Raw genomic sequence first — 27107 nt, 5'->3', positions numbered from 1 at the left:
TACTTCGAAAGAGATGCTGAACTGAAAATCCAGTAAGCTTAATATCTAAATTAATTATAGGGATAATGTACCCAGTCATTTTGGAAAAACAAAAAACAAAACAAAAAAACAGGATGATCAGGACCCCAACTTTACTACTTACAAAAAAATAAAAAGAATGACAAAAATAATAATATAATAATAAAAGTAAATGGACATGGAAAATTTTAATTTATTTTATTATATGGGAGAGTTCACACAAAAATGTAAATGATGTCATAATGTACTCACCTTCATATGACTTTCTTTCCTCCATGGGACACAAAGATGTACGGTAGTATGCTCGCTTCAGCCACCATTCCCTTTTATTGTATAGAAAAAAGATGATCTGCTGTTGTGCTCCACAGAAGAAAGAAAGTCATGGGTTTCAAACTATTTTTGTAGAGAAAATTTGCATTGCATGGTTTTGCCCCTCCGAAAGTCTTCTACCTTACCCACCCCGCCCTTCTGTTTCTCATGGGTCATCAGCCCAGGCAGCCTGTTATGCACCCAGAAGAAGAAAAGGAAGTAGAGTGGGATCAAAGCTATATTTAGATCAAGAGTAAAAATATGTACCCGCCTTTCTCTATTGCTTAGGCCGAGATGGAGTGATATCCTTCCCTTATATCCCTTCACTCACCCTCATGTTTTTATTTGCCTCAGACTCTGATTTTTTCTTTCTATCATTCTTTTATCCCTTTGAACTCTTCCCTTGCTCTTCTGGCTCTGTCATCCTTTCTGGACCAATTTAGATTTTCTTTACATGCTGATTATTATTACTTTAACCCCTTAAACTCGCTATACTGTTAAATAAATTTACACTTAAAACATTAAAGTCTCTGGATACATAAATCAGGCAAATGGGTTATCATAAGCTTAGAAACTGAACTGTTCATTGAATACCAATTCTTGTTACAAACCCAATTACGAAAAAGTTGGGACTATATTAAATATGCTTATAAAAACAAAAAGGAGTGATTTGTAAATTATAATCACCCTTTGCTATATTGAAAGCATTACAACTACATATAATATATTTTTACCTAGTGAATTTAAAAATATATATATTTTTAATGTACAGTAATTTCATATCAGATGATTTCAACACGTTCCAACAAAGTTGAGACAGGGGCAATTTAAAACTAATAACAATTTGGCGAGTTGAAATAACAAGGCGATGTGAACACATGAGGCAATTGTGTCATAGTATACAGGAAACCTCCAAAAACAGCCTAGTTGTCACGATTTGGGGAGCTCAGGGACGGTCGAAGCTACATGCGCTGGCTCAGGGACGGTCGAGGCTACAGGCGCTGGCTCAGGGACGGTCGAGGCTACAGGCGCTGGCTCAGGGACGGTCGAGGCTACAGGCGCTGGCTCAGGGACGGTCGAGGCTACAGGCGCTGGCTCAGGGACGGTCGAGGCTACAGGCGCTGGCTCAGGAACGGCCAAGGCGTCAGGCACTGGCTCACTGACCTCTGAGGCGACAGGTACTAGATGGGTGACCGTGGTATGCGCTGGCTTGGGCTCGCTTACAGTGACATGCGTGGGCTCTGGCTCGCAGACCGGGGCAGGCGCGGACCAGGAGGCGGCAGCCCGTCTTCTCTCCCTCCTCCGTGCAGATGAAGTGGTCCGCGCTGGCTCATGGAAGGCGACTGGCGTGAGGGTGACCTCGTTGACAGGTGGGACTGGCATGACAGGAAGAGCCAAGGGCGAGCTGAAGGTCGCCACCGCGGGAGGTGAGGCAGGATTCTCCTCTGCCACGTACACCGTGAGTGACGAACCGCTGACCAGCAGAGCCTCTTCCACCATCTCCTCCAAAGTCCAGCCGAGCGTCGCCAGTGGCAACCGCTCCCTTAGTAAGGCATTCAGATTTCCCTGGAAGAAAGATACCAGGATTCGGTCCGGGAAGTCGGAGACAAACGCCAGCTCGAGGAAGTCCTGGACGTGGTCCTCAATCGGTCGGTCCCCCTGCTTCAAGCAGAGCAGCTGGTAGTTGGCCTGTTGGGCCACTGGATCCATTGTAGGTCGGTCGTTCTGTCACGATTTGGGGAGTCAGGAGAAGGCAGACGGTAGATGCGGATCCAAACGCGGTTTTTATTAATCAAAGTACACAGATAAGAAAACACGGGAACAAATCAAAAATCCACGATGGGAAAATAAACTCAAAGTCAAACTAACACACGGATGAAAAGAACACAAACACTGGAACAAATCAAAAGTCCACGATGGGAAAAGTGCATTCAAACACATAGTGACACACGGGTGAACACAAGTTGACAAACATCCACGAAGGGGAGAGGGAACCTCGGACGAACACGAATCAACATTGGGGGGCAAGAACAGCAAACATGAAACGATCCATCCATTCACAAACAATGACAGACAGAGACTGAACAAACAGACAGGGTTAAATACATGAACAAGGGAAAAAGGGGCCAATGAACAAACAGAACTCAAACAAGGTAACAAGGTGATCAACAGAAACCAATGGCAAATTAACGAGGGCAGGTGAAAACAATGAACGGAGAACACGAACGCTAACAAGAAAACTATGGAAGTACAAGGGTGACAAAAGTGCAAAACTAAGGAATTACAAAAGTGACAAAAATGACAAACAAAGGGCAACAGTGAAACAAGACAAGGTAATAGAAGAAACTACAGAGGACTACAAACACCAAAACAGGAAACAGGAACTAAACTAAGCTTCAACATAAAAGCACAAAACAAAAGACAACAGTGAACATGACACTAGTGCTTCAAGAGCAAGGATCATTTAAAACTTGTAAATTTGCCAACTGATGCTTCAGCAAATAATCCAGCACTTCGAGAACAATGTTCCCCAAAGACAAATTGGAAGGATTTTGGGCATTTCACCTCCTACAGTCCACAATATAGTTAAAAGATTCAAGGAATCTGGACAAATCTCGTGTGTAAAGGGCAAGACGAAAACCTCTTCTGAATGTACGCATGATCTATGATCCCTCAGACATCACTGTCTTAAAAACATAATTTATCTGTAATATATATCATGACATGGGGTTGGGATTATTTTAGTAAACCTTTATTAGTCAACACCATTCGCTGCTGCATCCACAGATGCAAGTTAAGACTTTACTGTGCAAAGCAGAAGCCGTACATCAACACTGTCCAGAAGCGCTGCCGACTTCTCTGGGCTCGGTCTCATCTTAGATGGAAAGTAGAACAGTGGAACCGTGTTTTTTGGTCCAATGAGTCCACATTTGAAAAACACAGCTGTTATGTTCTTCAGGCCAAAGAGAATAAGGACCATCCACGCTGTTATCAGCATCAGGTCTAAAAGCCATTGTCTGTATAGGCCAGGGTTGCGTCAGTGCCCATAGCATGGTAACTCGCACATCTGTGAGGGCTGCAGACAGATATGTAAAACTTTTTGAGAAACATATACTGCCACCCAGCACCATCTTTTCCAGAGATGTCCCAGCATTTTCAGCAGGACAACTTCAAACCACATACTAACCGAATAAAAAGAGAGTGCGGGTGCTAGATTGGCCTGCCTGCAGTCCTGATCCATCTCCAATTGAGAATGTGAGGTGCATTATGAAACGCTCAATACGGCGTATTATACGAAGACCCGTATATTTGTGCAGCTGAAGACCTGCATAATGGATGAATGGGGGAAAATTTTACTTTTTAAACTTAACAAACTTGTGTCTTTAGTGCCTAAATGCTTAATAAATGTTATTAGAAAAAAATGGTGATGTTTCACAGTGGTAAACATTCAACTGTCTCAACTTTTTTGGAGCATGTTGCAATCATCTGATTTGAAATTACTGTACATTAAAAAAAATATACTATGAAATTCACAAGGTAAAACATCAAATAATATGTAGTTGTAGTGCTTCCAATATAGCAAAGGGTGATTGTAATTTTTATTAGCATGTTTCATACTGTTCCAACTTTTTCAGAATTGGGGTTGTAAATAAAATAACAAAATAAGAGCTAAACAAAATCTGCTTTGAAGAAAGTGCCACCTAGAGGTAATGTGGTAGAAATATTAATGTGAATATAGAATTCTTTCACATAGCAACTAAATGGAAAAGTCATATATAAAATGAAAGGCCTCATTCTCAAGAATGTGACCGTACAGTAAAATCTTTTGCCATAATACCACAGGTCAAATGATTTGAATATGATTTCTTACAGATTTCTAATGACACCTAGATTGAGCTTCTAGTCAACTCATAGGCTGAGATATTTGATGAAACAATGGGGGTGGTGTGTGAACTGAAAATAAGACTGTCTATGGATGAGCACGTCTGTAAGGGATGGAAAGTGATAGAGGAACAATAATTTTTCCTAGTACTTGTTTCCAGCTAGTGGAAAAAATACAACTTTATATATCAATTGACTTTATATCTTCTGTGAAACAAAATGAGAAATTTCAAAGAATTAGGGCTGCAAAATTATTACCAAAATCATAATTCATTATCATTTCTTTGGAAATGTTTATTGTCATTAATTTTGATGAATAGAATTTCCTTTTAAATATTATTCTGAGTTGATTAGCTGCATGCCATTTTACTTTATTGCTGTTTTCAACATCAGTAAAGACTACTTGCCTAAATGATCATCTTCACACTCACCTCACCTCTTCACACTATTGTTAATAAGATTAGTTGTGCAGCCCTATGAAGCATGTTCACCTCCTGCAATGAAAGCAGGCCGGTAGCCAGGCTAGTGGAAGTTATTTCTTTTCTTTTCGCAGTTTTCTCCCTCATTTTGTATCTGCACTAATTTGTGCTGGATTAGCTTGTCTGCTGGTATATTAACGAGCATGCTTTTTGTGTAACATGCCTTTATAAATATTTACTACAATGTTGTCAAATTGCTAACCAAGTATAACAACCGTACCCTGTTTGGCAGTCTTTTTGAACATATGTTCAACATTCTGCGACAATGACGCTGCCGCCTGCTTTCTCTTTCGTCTCTCCTGCTCTTCTTGCCCCATACTCACTACCCAGCTGGATGTCGTTGGCCTCACTGATTTAGCGCGGTAAAGTTTGACGTTCGACATTCGGTTTCGCAGAAGTAAGGCACTGTCTAAAAACTCACTCACTACGCTAAAACATAGGAGATGGCCACTCATTCATTAAATTCACGTGCAAGTTATACATTAAAAAAACAAAACTGTAAAATACATTTTCACATTCAGAATGTTCTTATAACTTCCCAGAGGACAGACAAACATACTACAGGTGAGATTATTACAATATCATCAATTAAGTATTTTTAGAGGATAGAAGGACTTACTACTTAATCACTAAAATTAAAAAAAAAAAAAAAAAACTACAGCCTTTAAAATGAGAAAATATAATTTTGGTAATTTTTTTTCTGTAAGATAATTGATTACTGTAATAATCTATCCTGAAATAAGTCTGTTTATCCTCTGGGAAGTTACTACAACCTTTAGAATGAGAAAATATCATTTTGGTGAATTCTTGTGATTTGTTTCTAAAATAATTGATTATTGTACTTATATAATTGATGATATTGTAATAATTTTACCTGTAGTAAGTTCATATGTCCTCTGGGAAGTTACCACAGTCTTTAAAATGAGAAAACATAGTCTTGGTAAATTTTTGTGAATATGTAAAATAATTGATTACTGTACTTATATAATTGATCATACTGTAATAATATCACCTGTAGTATGTCTGTCTATCCTCTGGGAAGTTATAAGAACATTTTGACTGTAAAAATGTATTTTACAGGTTTTTTTCATGTATAACTTGCACGTGAATTGAATGAATATGTGTACATCTATGTTTTAGCGTAGTGAGTGGAGTTTTCAGATGGTCCCTTACATCTAACGAATGTCAAACGTCAAACTAACTTTTCTGCGCTGACAGATTTTGTCATGAGTGCATAACGTCAGTTGCTGCGCATGTAAGGATGATAGGCTATTAATGAATACGAAAAAAAAAAACCTGACTTAAATTCTGGACCTTTGGCAGTGGTACTACCCGCACCCCCTTGTCTATGGGCCTGGAAAGTGGAAACATTCCATTAAGCATGTGTGTGAAAGTGACCTTGTGTTTGTCTTGTTAAGTTTGCCCACTTGCAAGTATGTGTATTAAGTGTATGAAAGAAAACAATACTATGGCCCCAAGAAACGCAGCTCAAAAGCCACAGTGGAGCAGAGTTTATTCTGATGAACACAAAGTTGAATGAAGAAAGATCACATACTTATGGTATAATGGATTCTAGAGAGTAGTCCACACTGCCCAGGGCTGCCACCGTCCTCCTTTAGCATGCTGATTTAATAGAACCTGAAGTGGGAAAGGGCCTGTATTAATGTTCCACAGATTCAGTTTTGGTGCCGCCCCATTATGACTGCGTAGAAGCTGACTCATGTTGTGTTTGTGGAGCGTTCCACATCATGCTATTGTCAGGACAATAGTGCTGTGAAGGCATCCATCCCCAACTGGAACAGATATATTCTCAGTGGGATCAGGCCTCGAGAGATTAGGAGACAGAGAGAGGTTGTCAAGATCGAAACCCCCATGGACTTTATGTGCATTGTTGTGAAGAATTTTTCAGTGTTACATAACAATGTAACCATAAGGTGGAGAAAGCTATCCATTACACAAGCTTTAGATTCATCTCACAGAGCAGACTGAACCAGCAATAACCATTAAGCCAGACTTTGGTTTTTGGGTGAACTATCCCTTAATGATGCCTAGTACTGTTGCTTACAAGGATGAGCAGTTCAACACGTGTATGACATCTGCTATGAGACCAGTGACAGAACTCTTCAAAAGTATTTGGACTTATTTTACAATTTGCTCGCTTTAAGTGTATCTTTCAAACTGGAAAGGCATTAGGAAGTATAGTCCATATAATTCACTATCCCCCATTAAAGGGCATCAAATGCATTAGTGCAATTGGTTTCACAACTGTTTCTCATCAGGCAGATGTGTTTGTTTGTATTGTTAATTCATGCATGGTGGGGCTTTCAGTGCCTGGTCTTGATTTAACATTCATATTAGCTTCTAGACTCTTCAGCTGGTGTTGCTATTGAAGCATGGTGAGCATGAAGATATAGGAACAAAGACTGAATAGGCCTAGACTTCACAAATATCTCCATGTAGTGACTGCGGACATCATACAATATGGAAAGGGCATACAGAATGGTGCTTTTATAGTAAGTTCTGTCGATCTGTCCATATATTAATTGTTGTGTATAATCTGATTACAAATAATTAATTACTGAGATCTTATTATTTTAAAGCACAAAAAGTTGTGTAATGCATTACATTTAAAATTTCTGTAATCAGATTACAGTTACTGACTTTTAGTTAATTACTTTTAAGTACATTACTTGGTTTACACATATTTTTTAAATAATATTATTACTGTAAAATACAGTATAATATACAATATAACAAATGAATACAATTTATATGTACATCTTTTTGCATTTTCTGTGAAAGCTGAAGTGTGTGCTCCCCCTAACAAGTCATTGTAAGTAGTTTTTTTTTATTTTATTTAACCTTTATTTAACCAGGTTTGTCTCATTGAGATATAAAATCTCTTTTTCAAGAGAGACCTGGCCAAGATAGCAGAACAAATTAGATCACACAATCACAAAACAAACGCAAAAGAGGCAAAGACAACTCAAGTGCATTTCAGTTAAATAAAAATGCCATTAATTAAAACATTTGCACGTGTGGATGGACTCATGTTCTATAGTTTTAACATAACCTTTAAAATCATTTAAGGAAATTAGACACTGTAGTTTAAGTGTTTTCTGTAGGTCATTCCAAGTAGAAGGTGCAACAAACATGAAAGCCTTTTTGAACAACTCTGTCCGGGCTTGAGGTACATTCAATGAAATAGTTTTCTGGGACCGTAAATCATAAGTACTCCGTGTAAAAGAAAGAAATTCAGATATGTAACATGGAAGCCTGCCTATAATGCCCTTATATATAAAGATATAAAGGTGAGTAAGCCGGCGAATTGATAAACAAGGCAAATTCACTGTGGAGTAAAGTAGTGTACAGTGATGAGTGAGGGGTCTGCAATTTTTTTTATAAATCTTAAAGCTCCATGAAACACAGCATCCAGCCTCTGAAGACACTTAGATGGGGCATTCATATACAACAGATCACCATAATCAATAATCGAGAGAAATGTGGCATCGACTATCTTTTTTTGGGCAGAAAAAGTAAAATAAGATTTGTTCCTAAAGAAAAAAACCTAGCTTTAATTTCAACTTTTTTACTAGATTCTGTATATGAAGCTTAAAAGAAAGGTGATCATCAATTAAAAAACCTAAATATTTATAAGATGAAACTACCTCAATTGTTTTACCCTGATCAGTAACAATATTCAGGTCTAACTCATTTTTCCTTGAGTTTGAAAAAAACATTACTTTGGTCTTCTCTGCATTAATCAAAAGCTTTAATTGATAAATCTGTGCTTGCACTATATCGAAAGCAGTTTGCAAGCATTCATACGCCTTCCTAATGGTAGCTACACAACAATAAATAGCCGTATCATCTGCATAAAAATGGAAAAATGCATGTTGGACATTTTCCCCTGACAGTTTATATAAATAGTGAATAAAAGTGACCCCAGAATGGAGCCCTGTGGGACCCCTTTACAGATTGATAAATATTTTGTCGTTAGGCCATCAATTTGTGTAGCTTGAGTAGTGTTGGGTAGTATCCAATTACAAAATAATTTTTCACTGTAAAAATGTCATTTTTCCCATTTCTGTGATAGCTAAAGGGTGTGGGACAATGAATGTGGAAATATAAACATTCTGAGTTTGAAAACCAATTTTGTAGCAAAAGTGATTTAGAAAGCAACTTAAAAGTAAAATAATTATATGATGAGGAGGAGTGTGTGGCCGGGCTGTGAGTGTGCGCGCCTGGTGCTGATCGGCCCAATCAGCGTGAGAGAGTTAAGAGGAGGAATCGGGAGTGCTGGAGAGAGAGAGAGAGAGAGAGAGACGCACATGCGGCCGCTGTGTGTGTGTGTCTATGTGTTAAATGTTATGTTCCAGTTCAGTGTTTTAAATTGCATTTAAAGTCTTGTTGAGTGTCAATCCGGTTCCTGCTTCCTCCTTGACCGATGAACGTGAGGCTTGTCTACCATACTGTTGCCGAATCCCGGGACTGGAGGAAGACGCGTCATCAGAGAGCTCTCGCTGCTGATGGAGGTTTGCGATGCTGAGGATGTTGGATGCGGTGGTACTGGAGCGGTTCGCCCAAAGGCGGATGATCCGCTGCTGTCTGCCAGGAGACAAAGGAGCCGCTGTTGTCCGCCATTGGGTGGGGGAGCTCGCTGCTGTTCGCTAGGAACTAGAGGAGCTGCTGCCGATCGCTAGAGGGTGGAGGAGCTGCTACCGTCCACCAGGAGTCGTACCAGTCAACAACCAGTGTTGTTTTTTCTCTCTCTCCCTCTTTTTCTGTCTCTACCGCCCCCTTTTTCTCTGCCTTCCCCTCCCTTCATCCTACACAGGTACCCAGGAGGTGGGGAAAACCAGCCGCGACATGATGGAAGGGGCAAATCCTCCAATGAGGAAGGAAGGGAGTGGGGGGGAGTAAGTCAGTCCGGTATGTGACGAGGAGGAGGGTGTGGCCGGGCTTTGAGTGTGCACGCCTGGTGCTGAGTGGCCCAATCAGCGGGAGAGTGATAAGAGGAGTCGGAAGTGCTGGAGAGAGAGAGAGAGACACACATGGAGCTGTGTGTGTGTGTGTGTGTGTGTGTGTGTGTGTGTGTGCCGTCGTGTTATTATGTTCCAGTTCAGTGTTTAATTCCTGCTTCCTCCTTTACCGACACACGAGAGGCATGTCTGCCACAAATTAGTAATGTGATTGCCTTTTAAATGAATAAGAAAAGTAATCCAATTACATGTTTAGAGAAGTAATTAGAAATTTGTAGTTGATTACTTATTTTGAGTAACTTTCCCAAAACTGATTGTTAGGGAGAAACAGGTAGCACTGTGTGTATGACTTGCGTGCAGCAATGAATTTTTCTTTTGAGTGGAAAACAACAAATTTTGTTTAAGAATGTAACTTAAAAGTAATTAGTAATAGGGATGTGCCCGAAGCTGAATACCTTATTCGGAAAGGCATGAATAATGACTTCAAAATAAATAACGGATTCATCCGAATATAAATAAATATTAGTTTGACTGATTATCCAAGAGGCTCAAGGATAAAACAACATTTTAAATAAATATGCACAAAATTACAAATAATTTATGAATCTGTGCAGCCAATATTTCTAAAGTAAACCTTATAAATGAAAATGTGCACGGTGTGATTTCAAACCGGATGGGGATGGTCTCCACTCAGTTTGTATCTGGAGCTTATCATGTGTAACATTAACTATGATACAACATCATATGCACTCAGTTCTTGAAATGTCTATGTTAACGTATCACACAATTCACATGTGATTCCCATATATTTATTTATTAAAAAAAAATGTCAAGGGGCTCTTCGGCATGAAACCGTTCTAAGGGTGCAGTTCCCTATCGATTCAGTTCACTTGACATTGCAATGAATACTGTGGGGAAATTCCTTTTTCCCCATAGAATGGAGCCCCGCCCCTTTAGTCACGCATTTGCCCTATTTGCGGGTGTTCAAACATCATTGTGGTGGTGGGGGCGTGGTCGAGCGCTGGTTTGTGAATGGAGAGTGAGTTTGGGAGATGAGAGTGGTAAGGATTCTCACCAGATTATCTCTGACAGCTGTTCTGTGTTACAGTGAGAACTGGAGGGAGATAAAGGAGTAGCTAGAGTCGCAGTGGAGGAAGGTGGAACTAGAGTCCCGAGACAACGCTGTCTCTTTTAGAGAAGGCTTTTCTTTTGATTATTGAGCGAAAGAGTGCTTTTGTTTGAGTGTGTGCAGTGGAAAGCGACCTGTAATAAAATAAGCTATAGAGTGTGAGCTGGTTCCTGCTTCCTCATTTTCCTTGAGACTGACCTGAGACTTACAATAATTTCTTCCGAATTTTCTTACTTCAAGTCCGATTTGACTAAGCATCTGGATCAACCCTTCGCCGATGACACGACCGTGGTGGGTCTCATCAGCAAGAACAACGAGTCAGCATACAGAGAGGAGGTGCAGCGGCTGACGAACTGGTGTAGAGCCAACAACCTGTCCCTGAATGTCGACAAAACAAAAGAGATGGTTGTTGACTTTAGGAGAGCACAAGGTGAACACACTCTGCTGAACATCGACGGCTCCTCTGTGGAGATCGTCAAGAGCACCAAATTTCTTGGTGTTCACCTGGCGGAGAACCTCACCTGGTCCCTCAACACCAGCTCTATCACCAAGAAAGCCCAGCAGCGTCTCTACTTTCTTCGAAGGCTGAGGAAAGCACATCTTCCAACCCCCATCCTCACTACATTCTATAGAGGGACTATTGAGAGCATCCTGAGCAGCTGCATCACTGCCTGGTTTGGGACTTGCACCGTTTCGGACCGCAAAGCCCTGCAGAGGATAGTGAGGACAGCTGAGAAGATCATTGGGGTCTCTCTTCCCTCCATCAAAGACATTTACAAAAAACACTGTATCCACAAAGCAACCAGCATTGTGGACGACCCCACACACCCCTCACACAAACTCTTTACCCTCCTCCCGTCTGGCAAGAGGTACCGAAGCATTCGGGCCCTCACGGCCAGACTGTGTAACAGCTTCTTCCCCAAGCCATCAGACTTCTCAATACTCAGAGACTGGTTTGACACACACGTGTCCTGAGTTGCACTTTAATAACTGTCACTTTATAACCGTCTGCTACCTCAATAACTGCTATGTGCATAGAACATTATCTCATAGTATGTTATGTTTACATTTTTAGAAACTGTCATCTTTTTGCACTACTGAGTACTGGTCGGCGCTGCACTGTCTATTGTCCTGTTCATTGTCAGTAATTTGTTGTACTGTCCCGTACTTTTTGCACATGTTTGCACGTGCACTTTATATAGGTAGTTTATATAGGTATTTTATTTTGTTGTGTAGTCTCATGTGGTCCTATGTTGGTCCTTTGTTGTTTTTATGTAGCACCATGGTCCTGGAGGAACGTTGTCTCGTTTTGCTGTGTACTGTACTAACTGTATATGGTTGAAACGACAATAAAAACCACTTGACTTGACTTGACTCTCTTCGCCTGCTGTGAAAGATTCACCTGCCCCCTCTAGTGTTCTGGCTAAGAAGTCTCTCCGCCTCACTGCTAGATTTGCTCAGGGAGACATCTACCGCTTCCCACAGCATCCAGGCAGGAGCTGTATCCTTTGATAGATATATATATCATGTTCCGTCCAAGTGACATAAAACACTCTATAGAAGAGCCGCTTGTGTGTACATGTCTTTAAAGATGTCATATCACAAGTGTTGCTGTAAGCAACACATCACTCCATCAGAACAACATGAGATCTGCATTCGCTGTCTGGGCCGCACCCATACCGAAGCAGCTCTCATGGGGACAGACTGCCCTCAATATGAGGACATGAGTCTCAAGATGCTCCGCTCTAGGGTCGCCCTCGTTCTGAGGGATGATTCCACCTCCCGCTCCCTCCCGAGTCCCTGGATCTTCCCACGCAGCGTCTTTGCCAGTGCATTATGCACATGAGGGGGTTTTTCCCCGTATGGTGTACAGAGAGAATGTCACAGCCATTATTTATCAAAATGTATCAAATTTGCAGAGAGACGATAGGCTCCGGCCTATCTGCATCTGAGACATTTGAATTGAGCCCTCTTTGGGTTCTGTTTATAATGATCATATTCAGTCCAAACAATTACCTCTTATGTTTGCTCGCTCAAAAACCACACCTTAGTGTACTTATAAACTTTGGCGCTTGAGAATTCGGCTTGCTTCCCCATTTCACACACTGTGCACTACTGATTCCCTATGGTGATCAAAATTTGTGTCAAATATAAAGTCCCTGCTATCCCATTAAATGAAAGTGCAGCGGGCACTCACGGGCATGTCAAATTGATTGCTAAAAATAATCAAACATGATTTTTCGATCCAATTCCCATGCCTTGCTTCAACAACGTTTTGTCCTCGACGGTTCTGTTATGGGACGTGCCTGAATTACATGCAGGAAGTCACAATCTCGCAAAAGATGTGATAATGATTGTTCCGAGCTGTCAAGCCCGCAAAGGGTTTTACAGTTTTAACAATTTTAGATCTGAGACTCTTGAACAGCATGCTTGCAAAATGTCCATTCAAATATAATTTCAGTAACAGATGTTATCGCACATCCACCCACAGGACTGGTTTGCGTCAACAGATCTAAAGGACGCATACATTCATATCCGAATTTTACCACATCACAAGCTGTCACTGTGCACGTTCACAAAATTTGTAGATTGCGGCGCTCGCCCCTTTGAAGATCATTCTGAATTACATTCTGAATCTGAATTTGCATTCTGAATTACTTCAATGATTGGCTATTACTGGACTGATCAGAGGCTCTGCTATGGGAGCACAGGGACTTGATACTTTACCTTTTGAACAGCCTGGGTCTCAATGTCACGTGGTTGAAAAGAACAATTTCTCCCTGCCAACAAATCTCCTTTTTGGGGGTTCGACTCGACTACATGAGCATGGGTGCGCACCTTCACCAGTGTCTGTCTCTGTTCAACCTGGGGAAAGCATTTCCACTGAAGTCTTTTCAGAAAATGCTGGGTTTTACAGGTTTTCCAGTGCTGGCTCAAACACCATGTACCGGGTCACGTCTGGCATCGGGGGCGCATGCACATCACCATGACTCGCCGCTGCCTGTCTGCTCTAGCTCCATGGACAGCTCCAAACCTTTATCGGCAGGGTGTGATGCTGGGCCAGGTTTTCAGATGAAAAGTGGTGACCACGGATGCATCCAACACAGGTTGGGTTGCACTGTGAGATGGACGCCCGACTTTCGGCACTCAGACAGGTTCGAAACGGGCATGGCACATCAACTGCTTGGAAATGCTAGCCGTCTTCTTAGTGGTGAAAGCTTTTCATTCTGACATAGTGAATCATCATAATCTATGCTTGTTTGTGGATTGGTGCATTTCATGCAGCAAAGTGAATTGCTCCATAATGGAGATCCTTACATTCCTTCAAGAGCTTTTGGACACAGGTCTTACTCTGTTATATCTTAAAGTCTATATAGTGACCATATCGCCATTTCACGCCTCAGAGGCTGGTTCCTCTATACGCAGATATGATCTGATCATAAAGTTCCTTAGGGGAGCGAGGAGCTTGAACGCCCCTCTCTCTGCTACAGTTCCAACATGGGACTTGAATCTTGTGCTGAGGGTGCTCACAAGCCCCCCATTCGAACCACTGGAATCCGTTGAATTACATGTGTTCTTTTTAAAGACTGAACTGCTCTTGGCTCTGGCCTTAGTCAAACTCTTGGTGATATACAGGCGCTGTCGGTTGACAGTTAATGTCTGAATTTCGGTCTGGGGCTTTCAAAAGCCACCATCAAACCCAAAAAGGCTACGTGCCTAAGGTGCTTTCCACACCCTTCAGAGCCCAGATAGTGCACCTACAAGATTTCTCTTCTCCAACATCTAATTTGGATGAGGAGCAGTTAGTGCATTTATTATGCACCGTGCAGGCTTTGCACACTTATGTGGAGTGCATTTGCCAGTTTAGACTTAAAGAACAGCACTTCGTTTGTTATGGAGGATGCACAAAAGGCTTGTCCATCTTAAAAAACGTCTCTCTCACTGGATCATTGATGCGATCACCCTCACAGTGCATTAGATGCCCTATTGGCATAAAGAGGCATTGAACTAGAGGCGTGGCTTCCTCATGGGAATGGACAAATGGTATATCCCCACAGGATACAGGCTTTGCAGCAGGATGGTCTTCGCAGAACATCTTTTCTGAGGTTTTATAACCTAGACGTGGCGTCCATCGGTTCGCAAGTCCTCTCTGTCTAGAGAGTTTACTATTCCATCCCCCAGCGGGTGAGCCCGAACTCCTTATTATGGGTGGGCTGCCTGTTATAATTTAATACAGCCGCCTTGTAGGCCGCTATCCAGTTTACTCCCACTAGAAGTCACAAGCACTTCCAATAGAATAAAACCTCCCTCCATACCTCTGGTTATGAAGGGATTAATTATTCTGTGTGTATTATATGACTCAAATAGATCCTCAGATTAAGATAAAAATTCCATCTGGTTTTCACCATGTGGGGTTATACATTTTCATACACACTTGAAGACATATTAGTCACCGCCCGAAGGGCCCGTGACGTTTGTTTATTGCAAAGTCAAGTGAACTGAATCGATAGGGAACATCTCTGGTTACTCATTTAACCTTGGTTCCCTGAGATGAAGGGAACGAGTCATTGCTAAACTTGGCCGCACTACTACAGAGTTTCGAGGCACGAGCGATATGTTCTTGTCCCTCAGTCAGAAAATTCTGAAGAAATTAGTTTTGAGCGCCCTCTTATGTAGGGCAAATGCGTGCTTAAAGGGGCGGGGTTCAAACATAATTGCCAATCATAAGATTTAGGTTGGATTTAGAATCATAAGACACAAGGGCTTCAACTAGGTTGTGGAAAAGGAATTTCCCCATAGCATTCATTGCAATGTCTCATTCCCTTCATCTCAGGGAACTGAGGTTACATGTGTAACGGAAGAAGTTTTCAGGGTGCGCTGCCCGGTGTAAAGTTTCAACATTCAAAATGTATATATAGGATATTGAAATGAATAAATGTCTATATTTTCAGCCTGTTGTTTTAGTATTTATTTATCACCCCTTATTTATCTTAGATACAGCTCCTATATATTATTATTATTTAGACAGGTCAAATATACTATTTATTAAATCTACTTTTATTATCGTATTTTAATGGAGATATAATTTATTATAGCTAACAGTTACGTGAGCAAACAAGGTTTGAACATCAACTGTAAAAATATCAAATTGAAATTCACGACTTTTTAACAGTTCTGTGTACAAATTTTAAAGCTGTTTATTGGATCAATACAGGTAAACGTCATATTTTGCGACTACGCATTACTTTATGGAAAGCTTATGACCTACTAGTTAAGTCTTGTCTTAAGAACAGGTGGTGCAAAATTAAGCACTGACTTAGTTACAAACTATCTAGTAGTTACTAAGCCCTTAGTATGAACTTTATGTCCCAACTTACATGAGACCTTATGCACAGCTTAAATGTGGTTTAAGTGTTCAAATATTTGTTAGGTGCCACTATATCCACTGTTCCCCTTCTGTCGCTCTCTTACGTTGTGTCAGAGAACGACACTAGGGGTCTCTCTTGAGCGCCGATATTCACCTCTGTACTATGAAAAAAGGCCAATGAGAGTTGGCAGCCAGTATTTGCATGTCCCGCCCCCGGACATACGGGTATTTAAGCGGCGCAAATACGGGAGTTCATTCAGAAAATTTCTTCGGAGCCGATGGTCGTGTTTGCAGTCTGCTGCGTTACTACACACAGAGTTCCTGCTATCGTCTGCTGCATGCTGTTGGATTCTGCGGCGCACAACAGTGGCTTTCTCCTGGTTGCACGGCTGTGCACTTCCTGCCCCTGAGCGCATCGACAGTTGCAGATAGAAAGATCTCTCACGAGTCTTTCATTCATAAAAGCAGGAGCAAGCCACTCCAGCCGCCCCCCGTGTCGCTCCTTCTTCCCACGGGATTGAGGACGATGCGGCTGGCGATGGAGGTGATTTGGGGATGGCAGCGGGTGCAGCTCCGCCGGGTACGCCCCCTCGGACCACCCGCGCCCCAGCATGCTCGTTGACTCCCGTCCCCGCTCGAGGTGGCGGCGACTCGCCTCACAGCCAGTCTGCCTACCCTCTTGCGATGGAAGCAGATGAGTTTGCCGCGACATCGGAGGGCGTGGGCTCTGACGCTGAGGGCTCCTCTGGGCTGCCGCCTTCGGGCTTGCACGCCCAGCAGGAGGCCGACGCGCAGATGTCCGATATGCTTTCCCGGGCAGCCAATAGCGTGGGCCTGGATTGGAACCCTCCATCCTCCCCGCAGCCATCACGGCTAGACGATTGGTTTTTGGGCATGGGGCGCCGCTCACAGCCTCGCCCCCCCCAGTACCTTTCTTCCCGGAGGTGCATGATGAGCTGACGTCTTCGTGGAGAGCACCCCTCTCCACTCGTCGTGCCATCTGCTCATCCGCCCTCGCCACCCTCGACGGCGGAGCGCGCCACGGGTACACGGAGATCCCCCAGGTGGATAGAGCTGTTGCGATCCATCAATGCCCCGGAAGCACTACCACCTGGCGGGGCCGCCCTGTACTCCCTTCCCGGTCCTGTAGAGCAACATCCTCACTCACCGCGAAGGCCTACAGCGCTACCGGACGCGCCGCTTCCGCCCTGCATGCCATGGCTCTCCTGCAGTTCCACCAAGCCAAGGCACTCCGCAACATGCATGGGGGTGGCCCTGATCCCGACACGCTGCAGGAACTGCGCTCAGCGACCGACCTCGCCCTGAGAGCGACGAAGGTCACAGCGTGGGCACTCGGGCAGGCGATGACCACTCTGGTGGTCCAGGAACGTCAGCAATGGCTGGACTTGGTTGAGATGCGTGAAGCCGACAAGACTCGCTTCCTCAACGCCCCTGTCTCCCAGTTCGGCCTCTTCGGCGACACCGTGGAGGACTTTGCCCAGCAGTTCTCCCTGGTGAAGAAGCAGACGGAGGCCATTTCTCACATCATGCCGCGCCGCAAGCCTGCCGCCACGGCCCAGGCTCCATCTGCTCGCCGAGGGCGTCCTCCTGCGGCCAGAAGACCTTCTGCTCCGCCCCAGCCCAGCTCTCAGCCCCAGCGTCGAGCAAACCGCAGGAAGTGTACGCCCCCTGCCTCACGGACCCCGTCGAGGACCCGGAAGGCTCCCAAACGTCCCTGAGACAGCGGACCCAGAGGACGAGAAGTTAGCTCCGGAGATGGTGAGACCGCTCCGTCCCCGGTGGAGGGCCGGGAGGAGAATCTTGTGTTTTTCATTTGCCGCACCCCTGACGGGGCTGCGGTACCCAAATTCTCAATAAAAGAGCTATTTCCTTTACCTCTGGGTCACATGGCCCGCAAATTCTCACGGCACTTGTGTTTCAGGCCTCAACAGTCCCAGCGCCCAGGATGCGGTGCTCCCGCCCTCAGCCCCACGACTGTTCCCCGGCCGGCCGGTTCAGACGAGTCCAGAGGACGCCGACATCAGACCTCCTCCTCTGTCACGAACCCGCCCCCTGCCGGGTGCGCGGAACAAGGTAAGTGCTTTGAGCTTATTCTCAGCACCAGAGCCTCGGGACGCCACAGAGCCTCCCGACGCTGCGTTACCTGTTCCGCACCGCTGCGAAGCCCGCCGGATACGTCCAAAATACTTGTCCCCTTGGTGCCCCTAGCACAGAGCGCAGAGGCATGGCTTTCTCTGCCCAGCTCGTCACGCTGGCTGCACCGGACCATTCGACTCGGTTACGCAATTCAGTTTGCCAGGTCTCCGCCCCCCTTCCTGGGCGTTCGTTCCTCCGCAGTTCACGGCGAACATGCCCTCTCCCTGCGCGAGGAAATCGCCTCCCTTCTAATCAAGGACGCGATAGAGCCTGTCCCTCCAACCGAAACGAAGAAGGGTTTCTACAGCCCTTACTTCGTTGTACCCAAGAAAGGCGGTGGCATACGACCGATCTTGGACCTCGCGAGTTTTCAATCAGACCCTGTCCAAACTCCCGTTCAAAATGCTCACCCAGAAACAAATTCTATCTGGCGTTCGGCATCTAGATTGGTTCGCAGCGGTAGACCTGAAGGACGCGTACTTTCACGTCTCAATTCGCCCTCGACACCGACCCTTTCTACGGTTCGCATTCGACGGCCAGGCGTATCAGTACAAGGTCCTCCCCTTCGGCCTGTCTCTGTCCCTCGCGTCTTCACGAAGGTCGCAGAGGCGGCTCTTGCCCCGCTACGAGGAGCGGGCATACGCATACTCAATTACCTCGACGATTGGCTCATTCTGGCCCCTCGCAGGAATTACTATGCGCACACAGAGACCAGGTGCTCGAGCACCTCCGCCGCTTGGGGCTTCAGGTCAACTGGGAGAAGAGCAAGCTCACCCCAGTCCAGAGCATCTCTTTTCTCGGTTTGGAGTTAGACTCAGTCTCAATGACAGCACATCTCTCCAACGAACGTGCTCAGTCAGTGCTGGAATGCCTCGCTTCCTTCAAGCCAGGCACCGTGGTCCCGTTGAAACGTTTCCAACAGCTCCTGGGGCATATGGCATCCTCCGTGGCGGTCGCGCCACTGGGGTTGATGCATATGAGACCACTTCAGCACTGGCTCCAGACTCGAGTCCCGAGACGAGCATGGCACCACGGCACGCACGGCGTGGAAATTACCACTGCCTGCCTCCAAACCTTCAAACCCTGGACAGACCTCTGCTTTTTACGGGCAGGGGTACCCTTGCAGCAGGTGTCCCGTCGCGTTCTGGTTACAACCGACGCCTCCAAATTGGGTTGGGGCGCCGTGTGCAACGGGCGCGCAGCCGCAGGCCGGTGGAACCAAGGCCCGCTGCGCTGGCACATCAACTGCCTAGAGCTGCTGGCCGTTCGTCTTGCCCTGAAGAAATTTCTTCCGATGATTCGTGGCAAACATGTCCTGGTCAGGACAGACAGCACCACGGTGGTGGCTTACATAAACCGCCAAGGCGGAGTACGCTCCCCCCACATGTCACAGCTCGCCCGTCGTCTCCTCCTTTGGAGTCAGCAGCGACTGGAGTCGCTGCGCGCCACTCACATCCCCGGCAACCTCAATGTGATAGCGGACGCGCTGTCAAGACAAACCTTGCCTGGCGGAGAGTGGAGGCTCCACCCCAATCGGTCCAGCTGATTTGGGACAGGTTCGGCAAGGCCCAGGTAGACCTGTTTGCCTCCCAGGAAACCTCCCACTGTCCGCTCTGGTATGCCCTCACAGAGGCTCCCCTGGGGACAGATGCTCTGGCTCACAGCTGGCCCGTGGGGCTGCGCAAGTACGCTTTTCCCCCAGTGAGCCTTCTTGCACAGGTGCTATGCAAGGTCAGGGAGGACAAGGAGCAAGTCACTCTGGTGGCCCCCTACTGGCCCAACCGGACGTGGTTTTCGGATCTCACGCTCCTTATGACAGCCCCTCCCTGGCGAATTCCCCTGAGGAAGGACCTTCTTTCTCAGGGACGGGGCACGCTCTGGCACCCGCGCCCAGACCTCTGGAAACTTCACGTCTGGTCCCTGGACGGGACGCGGAGGGTCTAGCCGGCCTACTTTTAGCCGTCATAGACACTATTAACCAAGCCAGAGCCCCTTCGACCAGGCATCTTTACGCCCTGAAGTGGCGTCTGTTCGCGAACTGGTGTTCTTCCCGAGCCGAAGACCCGCAGAAGTGCGCAGTTAGGTCAGTGCTCGTGTTTCTTCAGGAGAGGCTGGAGAGGAGGCTGTCCCCCTCCACCCTCAAGGTGTATGTTGCTGCTATCGCGGCCCACCATGACACGGTAGACGGCAAGTCTCTTGGCAAGCACGACTTAATCGTCAGGTTCCTAAAAGGTGCCCGGAGGATGATTCCCTCCCGGCCTAACCTATTTCCCTCCTGGGATCTCTCGGTCGTCCTGAGGGGACTCCGGAGACCCCCTTCGAGCCGCTTGACTCAGTTGGACTCAGGGCCCTCTCTCTCAAGACTGCCCTGCTGATCGCGCTCGCCTCCATCAAGAGGGTCGGGGACCTGCATGCGTTCTCTGTTAGCGACGCCTGCCTGGAGTTCGGTCCGGCAGACACTTTCGTGATCCTAAGACCGCGACCGGGCTACGTGCCCAAGGTTCCTACCACACCCTTCAGGGATCAGGTGGTGAACCTGCAAGCTGCCCCGGGAGGAGGCAGACCCAGCCCTCTCACTGCTGTGTCCGGTACGTGCCTTACGTATTTACCTGGACCGCACACAGAGCACCAGACGCTCTGAGCAGCTCTTCGTCTGCTTTGGGGGACAGCAGAAAGGGAACGCTGTCTCCAAGCAGAGACTCGCCCACTGGGTTGTCGATGCCATTTCCCTGGCTTATCACACCCAGGCCGTGCCCCCCCCTTTGCGGGTCCGAGCCCACTCCACCAGGAGTGTTGCGTCCTCATGGGCACTGGCTAGGGGCACTGCCCTAGCAGACATTTGTAGAGCTGCGGGCTGGGCAACACCTAACACTTTTGCGAGATTCTACAATCTCCGAGTTGAGTCAGTTTCGTCCCGTGTTCTCTCAGGTACCGAGCCCGTAGAACTCGGTGACAAGCCGACGATCTGACCGGGTGGATCGCTTGCACCCAGCGCCCTTCCCCCTAACCAGGGGAAACAGTGCGCCTTCTTCCCAGGAGATCCCAGGCTTGGGACACTGGTTGGCTCCTCCCCTAGCCCTTGCAGGTCGCAGTTCTGCGGAGGGACTCGCCGACCCAAACCACTGCGGGTACCGCTAGCTACCCTGTACTGGTATAGGGGCCCCACAGGTAAGGCCTCCTGCTCGGACTCCCCTGTGTGTAAAACCACGGTTCTGTCCCCTCACGTGAGTTGACGCCGTGTTTCCCTTAGGCAGTCACAGCTGCCTCAGGTGCCGTGCTGTATGCTCCCCCCTCTCTGAGGCTGGTGCTACCACCGCACTACTGTTCCGCATAAGGCCTAGGTATAGGCCATGCGATGTATGTGCCACTCAAGTTTGCCTCCCCTCCGGGTAGGTGTGGCCTCCGCAGGGTCTTCCCCGCCCTACCAAGGGCTAAGACCCCCTTCCCTCAATGCGTGTAAGGGCCCCGGCCGTAGTTGCTCTATGCGAGAAACATAGAGAGAAAAGAGGCCCAGCCAGGCTGGCCCGTTCCCATGTTGGTGGCCGTCACCTTGTTCCCTCCTCCGGGGTAATGATAAGGAATCCTGATGGCTTAAATGGGGCATTGGGGAAGGGTACGTGCGGCTGATACAGTTGGTCATTCTGCACGTAGGAATACCTGCTCGCTCCTGTATCAGCGGATCACGTACACGGCTCAGCGCATGGCGCTTTTTAAGTGGACCCCTAGTGTCGTTCTCTGACACAACGTAAGAGAGCGACAGAAGGGGAACGTCTAGGTTACGTATGTAACCTCAGTTCCCCGATGGAGGGAACGAGACGTTGTGTCCCCCTTGCCACGTCGCTGAGCCGAGCCCCTGTTGTGGCCGGACCATTTCCGGCTCCTCAGAAAAATCCTGAATGAACTCCCGTATTTGCGCCGCTTAAATACCCGTATGTCCGGGGGCGGGACATGCAAATACTGGCTGCCAACTCTCATTGGCCTTTTTTCATAGTACAGAGGTGAATATCGGCGCTCAAGAGAGACCCCTAGTGTCGTTCTCTGACACAACGTCTCGTTCCCTCCATCGGGGAACTGAGGTTACATACGTAACCTAGACGTTTTTCACTAATATATCCTAACTGAGCATCTCAGCCAGTGTTGGGGAGTAACGGAATACATGTAACGGGATTATGTATTTAAAATACAAAATCTAAGTAACTGTATTCCACTACAGTTACACTTTAAATAATTGGTAATTATAATACAGTTACATTCAAAAAGTATTTTGATTACTTTGCATTTTATTGTCATTTGTTTCATTTAATATTTAGTCCTTTTAGATGGAAAACATTTATACATATATGATGCGATCCAAAGTGCATTTGAACAGCGGTGAAACACTTTCTTATGATGTGCAGACAGAGGAGTAAGTTTGAAGTTTGGAGCAGAAGAAATAGAAATAATCCTTGTGTAATTTGTCAGCTTTATGCTAAACTAAAATGCTATTTCTAGCCATTTTTCATGCACATGTTACCAGGCAAGATCATATTTTTTTATAAAGACAATTTACGTTGGATCATAATTTCTTTTTTTCTAGTAAGATCTTTGATATTAGGGCAAAAATTTAATTCTTGATAATAATTTTTGTATTGTTTTCTTTTAAAAATATAAAAATCCTTAAAACAAGATCAATTTGATTGATCTTGTTTTAGAAACAACACTGCATTAGAATGAATGTTTAACATGTATTATGTCTTACTGTACTTGCACTTGAGTTTTTATAGTCAAAACAAGTGAAAAGATCTACCAGTGCTGAAGAAGTAATCCAAAGTATTTAGAATATGTTACTGACCTTGAGTAATCTAACGGAATATGTTACAAATTACATTTTATAACATGTATTCTGTAATCTGTAGTGGAATACATTTCAAAAGTAACCCTGATCACAGCACAGAGTTCTGCTTCTTTTCAAAGAAGCATCTCACTTGTAAAGTACGACTGTATTTCTTGCTGTCAGAGAATGAGATCTCACTGACTCTGAGACTCGTGTGAGAGGTAAACATCTCCTCCCCTGCTGCACTGGCTGCAGAACAGCATCTCCAGAGTGCGGAGCAGAGGAAAATGGAGCCTGATTGAATGTGAGAGCAGGCGGAAGAAAGGCAGCAGCAGCAGCAGCAGCAGCAGCAGCAGCAGCAGCAGCAGCAGCAGTGAGAGGGTGTGTGCTCTTATGAGCTGAACACCACTGCTGCAGTTTGGGCATCAATTTTTTATAGACGTTGAGTGCAGTGCATTCACAAATGTTAGTGCTGAGACTTCCCTCATACTGCTGACTTTGGAGAGCAGCTCGCAATGGCCACAGAGTGATGGGGGCGGATATGTGCTGTCTCTATAGGCATGTCAGATTCTAGTGCAGTGCTGCTCAGCTGCAAGGTAGGGATAGTTTGCTCTCTTTCGTTCTTTCTCTGCAATTGATCTCTGTCACTCTCCCTCTCTTTCTCACTTGCTCTCATTTATTGCTTGCTCACTTATTCTCTCTCTCTCTCTCTCTCTCTCTCTCTCTCTCTCTCTTACATTTTCACTCCATTTGATTCTGTAATCAATCAGTGCTGCTTTGGTGGAGTGAATGAATTTTGCATGCATACTTCCTGGGTCATAGTCTATTAATATCCTCATGTAAGTCTTTTTATATAAATAAATTATTTTCAGTCAGATGCATGCCTACCTTTTTGCCCATATATGACAGAGCATAGACTCATCAAATGCATTTAGTTGCATTTATTGTTTAATCGATATAGAAGGCATGTATTACCTTATTAAGACTGTTAGTCTCTCTCTCTCTCTCTCTCTCTCTCTCTCTCTCTCTCTCTCTCTCTCTCTCTCTCTCTCTCTCTCTCTCTCTCTTGCAGATGAGTTCACCCCCCATGTTCGCTAGTGAAAGTGTGCAGTTGTTACATTAAGGGGCTGTTTCTATCTAATCTAACCCATGTAATTAGTCTTGCTGGTGTAGCATAAAGTATTTAGGTTGATTCAGTGATGTTAAATAACATTTTGACTTGAATAAAACCAGTTAATTCACTTTTAGAATTTAATTATTACTTTTCAATGTACCAGGGCTGTCACTGGAGTGGCACCCTCAAGGGGACCACTAAATCAAATTTACACTCACTTTAGCACTTTATTAGGAACACTATGGTCCTAATAAAGAGCCTGATGTGGTCATCTGCTGTTGTATCCCACCTCAAAGTTCACCTCAAGGTTCAACGTGTTCATGCTATTCTGCTCACTACAGTTGTACAGAGTGGTTATCTGAGTTGCTGTAGCCTTTCTGTCAGCTCGAACCAGTCTTGCCATTCTCTGTTCTCCTCTCATCAACAAGGCTTTTCTGTCCACAGAACTGCCACTCACTGGATATTTTTGTTTTTGGCACCATTCGGAGTAAACTCTAGAGACTGTTGTGTGTGAAAATCCCAGGAGATCAGCAGTTACAAAAATACTCAAACCAGCCCATCTGGAACCAAAATCATGCAATGCTAAAAATCACCAAAATGAGACCTCTGTCTGAAAACTGGAAAATGCTGACTTCAGAGGCTGTATATGGAGGCAGAATGAAAACAAGGTGCTATTCAAACTGTTCTGAGATGAGTTTCCTTAAGAGTTCCATTCATTAAAAAATACTGTTTCTTTAGCATGGTTACTATATTAACGGTGCTGTAAGCGATTATTTCATGGAAAGGTAGGCAAAAAAATGCACTACTCCCTGAAAGATATTAATGAAATAACTGTCATGAGATATTTCACTGGTCTCTGCAACAGCTCTAGACTCTGTAAACAGCATACAAAAATATGTCCACGGGCCACGGCCTGTGACACTTTCTGCCTGTCAACCATTTTTTGCATTCTCATTGTCTTGTAGTTTCAGTTAATTATTGAGGCATAATTCCATTTTTATGCCATGTTGCTCATAACAGTTGTCAGTTGAGGGCGCTATTTTGCTGCTGTTATTTCTGACAAGTGTTTCTGGTCAAAATTGGTCTCAAAGCTCATTTTGGTATCTTTGGAGTGCAGGATTTTGGAAATGGGGTGTGGCTAATCCAATGGTTTTTTCTTGTGGGAATTCTAGAATGGAAAAAATAGCTTACAGCACCTTTAGCACAATATTACTTTAATAATACCATGATTAATTGCATTAATAATAAAAAAAGGTTACTACAATATTGCTATAGTAAAACCATGGTTAATTTTTCCTAGTTTAAAGCTTTCTCCATGACCTTCACAGTGACCAAATCACTGCAAGGAAGTCAGCCTTTATGTTATTTTATTTATTTATTTATTTATTATTATTATTATTATTATTATTATTATTATTATTACTATTATTATCACTTGTGTAATCTTAAGCATTTACACATAAACATGTCAACGTAAATTAACTGGTTCTATTCAAGTAAAAAATATAATTTAACACCACTGATCAACCAACATTAAATTACACCAACAAAATAATTTTTTAGGGTTATATCAGTTAGAAATAGCTCTTTAAGGTAACCATTGGAGGTTATAACTTAAATTGTATGTTCATTAAGTCATACTAAATAATATTTTTGACTTAAAAGGATAGTTCACACAAAAATGAAAATTCTCTTATCATATACGTTCAGATGTTTATGACTTTCTTCAGCAGAACACTTATTTCAGCTTTGTAGGTCCATACAATGCTTGTGAATGGTGATCAGACCTTTGTAGCTCCAAAAATCACATCAAGGAACATAAAAGTAATCCGTAAGACTCCAGTGGTTAAATCTACAGTATATCTTCAAAAGTGATATGATAGATGTGGGTGAGAAACAGATCAAAATGTAAGTCCTTTTTTACTCTAAATCTCCACTTTCAAAAGGTCAGATTTCCATGTTTCCATTGAAGCACACAAGATGGTCTTTTACTTTCAGATGTGGTAGTGAAACTAAACAAGCACCACGTGTAGCTTTCAGATGTAAACGTGAGAGTGGAATTTAGAGTAAAAAAGGGCTTACATTTGATCTGTTTCTCACCCACATCTATCATATCACTTCTGAAATTATGGAATAAACCACTGGAGTCATATGGATCACTTTCATGTTCCCTTCCATTTTTGGAATTGCATTGTATAGACCTACAAATCTGAGATATTCTTTTAAAAATCTTCATTTGTGTTCAGCAGAAGAAAGAAAGTCATACACATCTGGGATGGCATGAGGCTGATTAAATGATGAGAGAATTTTCATTTCTGGGTGAACTATCCCTTTCAATAAAGCCGGTTTATTTAGATGTTACCACATATAGCACATTTTTAGGTTACCTTACAAACCTTTTTACAGTGTAAGAAAAACATATACTGTTGCAAGCTGTTGATATGTCATGGTAGTCAAGAAAAGCACGTCACACCTTTTCTTGTGTTAGAATGGATACTGCAGAGATGGGCTGCCCATCAAGTATTCCTTTCTGATATTGGTTGTATTGTTGTAACAGAATGCAAAAATTGCACCATTGTATCTCTTTATTTCATCTTATGTCTATGCATGTGTGCTTGAATGATGAATGTTGTTGTTTCTTGTGGACTCCCACCCACCCAGACCCCTCTCTCTCTCTGCACTCTCCATACCAAAATATGGTTCACCCCTTTCAAACATATCTCCATGCTGTTCATTTGAAACATTGCAGCAGGCATTCAGGAGACTGTGAATCAGATTCTGACTAAATGAATGAAAATAGGGCATGAAACTGTTTAAAGTAAGAGAATGAATGACTGTTATCTAACAAGCCATTTG

At 44.4% G+C, this 27107-nt stretch overlaps 1 protein-coding gene across 1 annotated transcript in view; it reads left to right on the top strand.

Annotated features, from left to right (window-relative positions):
- The window catches only part of zgc:158263 (ceramide kinase family protein), an 867176-nt gene that overhangs the window by 165025 nt on the left and 675044 nt on the right, over positions 1-27107 (top strand). The gene's annotated exons all lie outside the window — the stretch shown is intronic.

The sequence above is a fragment of the Xyrauchen texanus genome, chromosome 25, assembly GCF_025860055.1.
Source record: "Xyrauchen texanus isolate HMW12.3.18 chromosome 25, RBS_HiC_50CHRs, whole genome shotgun sequence".
NCBI lineage: Eukaryota > Metazoa > Chordata > Actinopteri > Cypriniformes > Catostomidae > Xyrauchen > Xyrauchen texanus.
The sequence above is the reverse complement of the archived record's forward strand: the minus strand, read 5'-3'. Positions and strand labels throughout refer to the sequence as shown.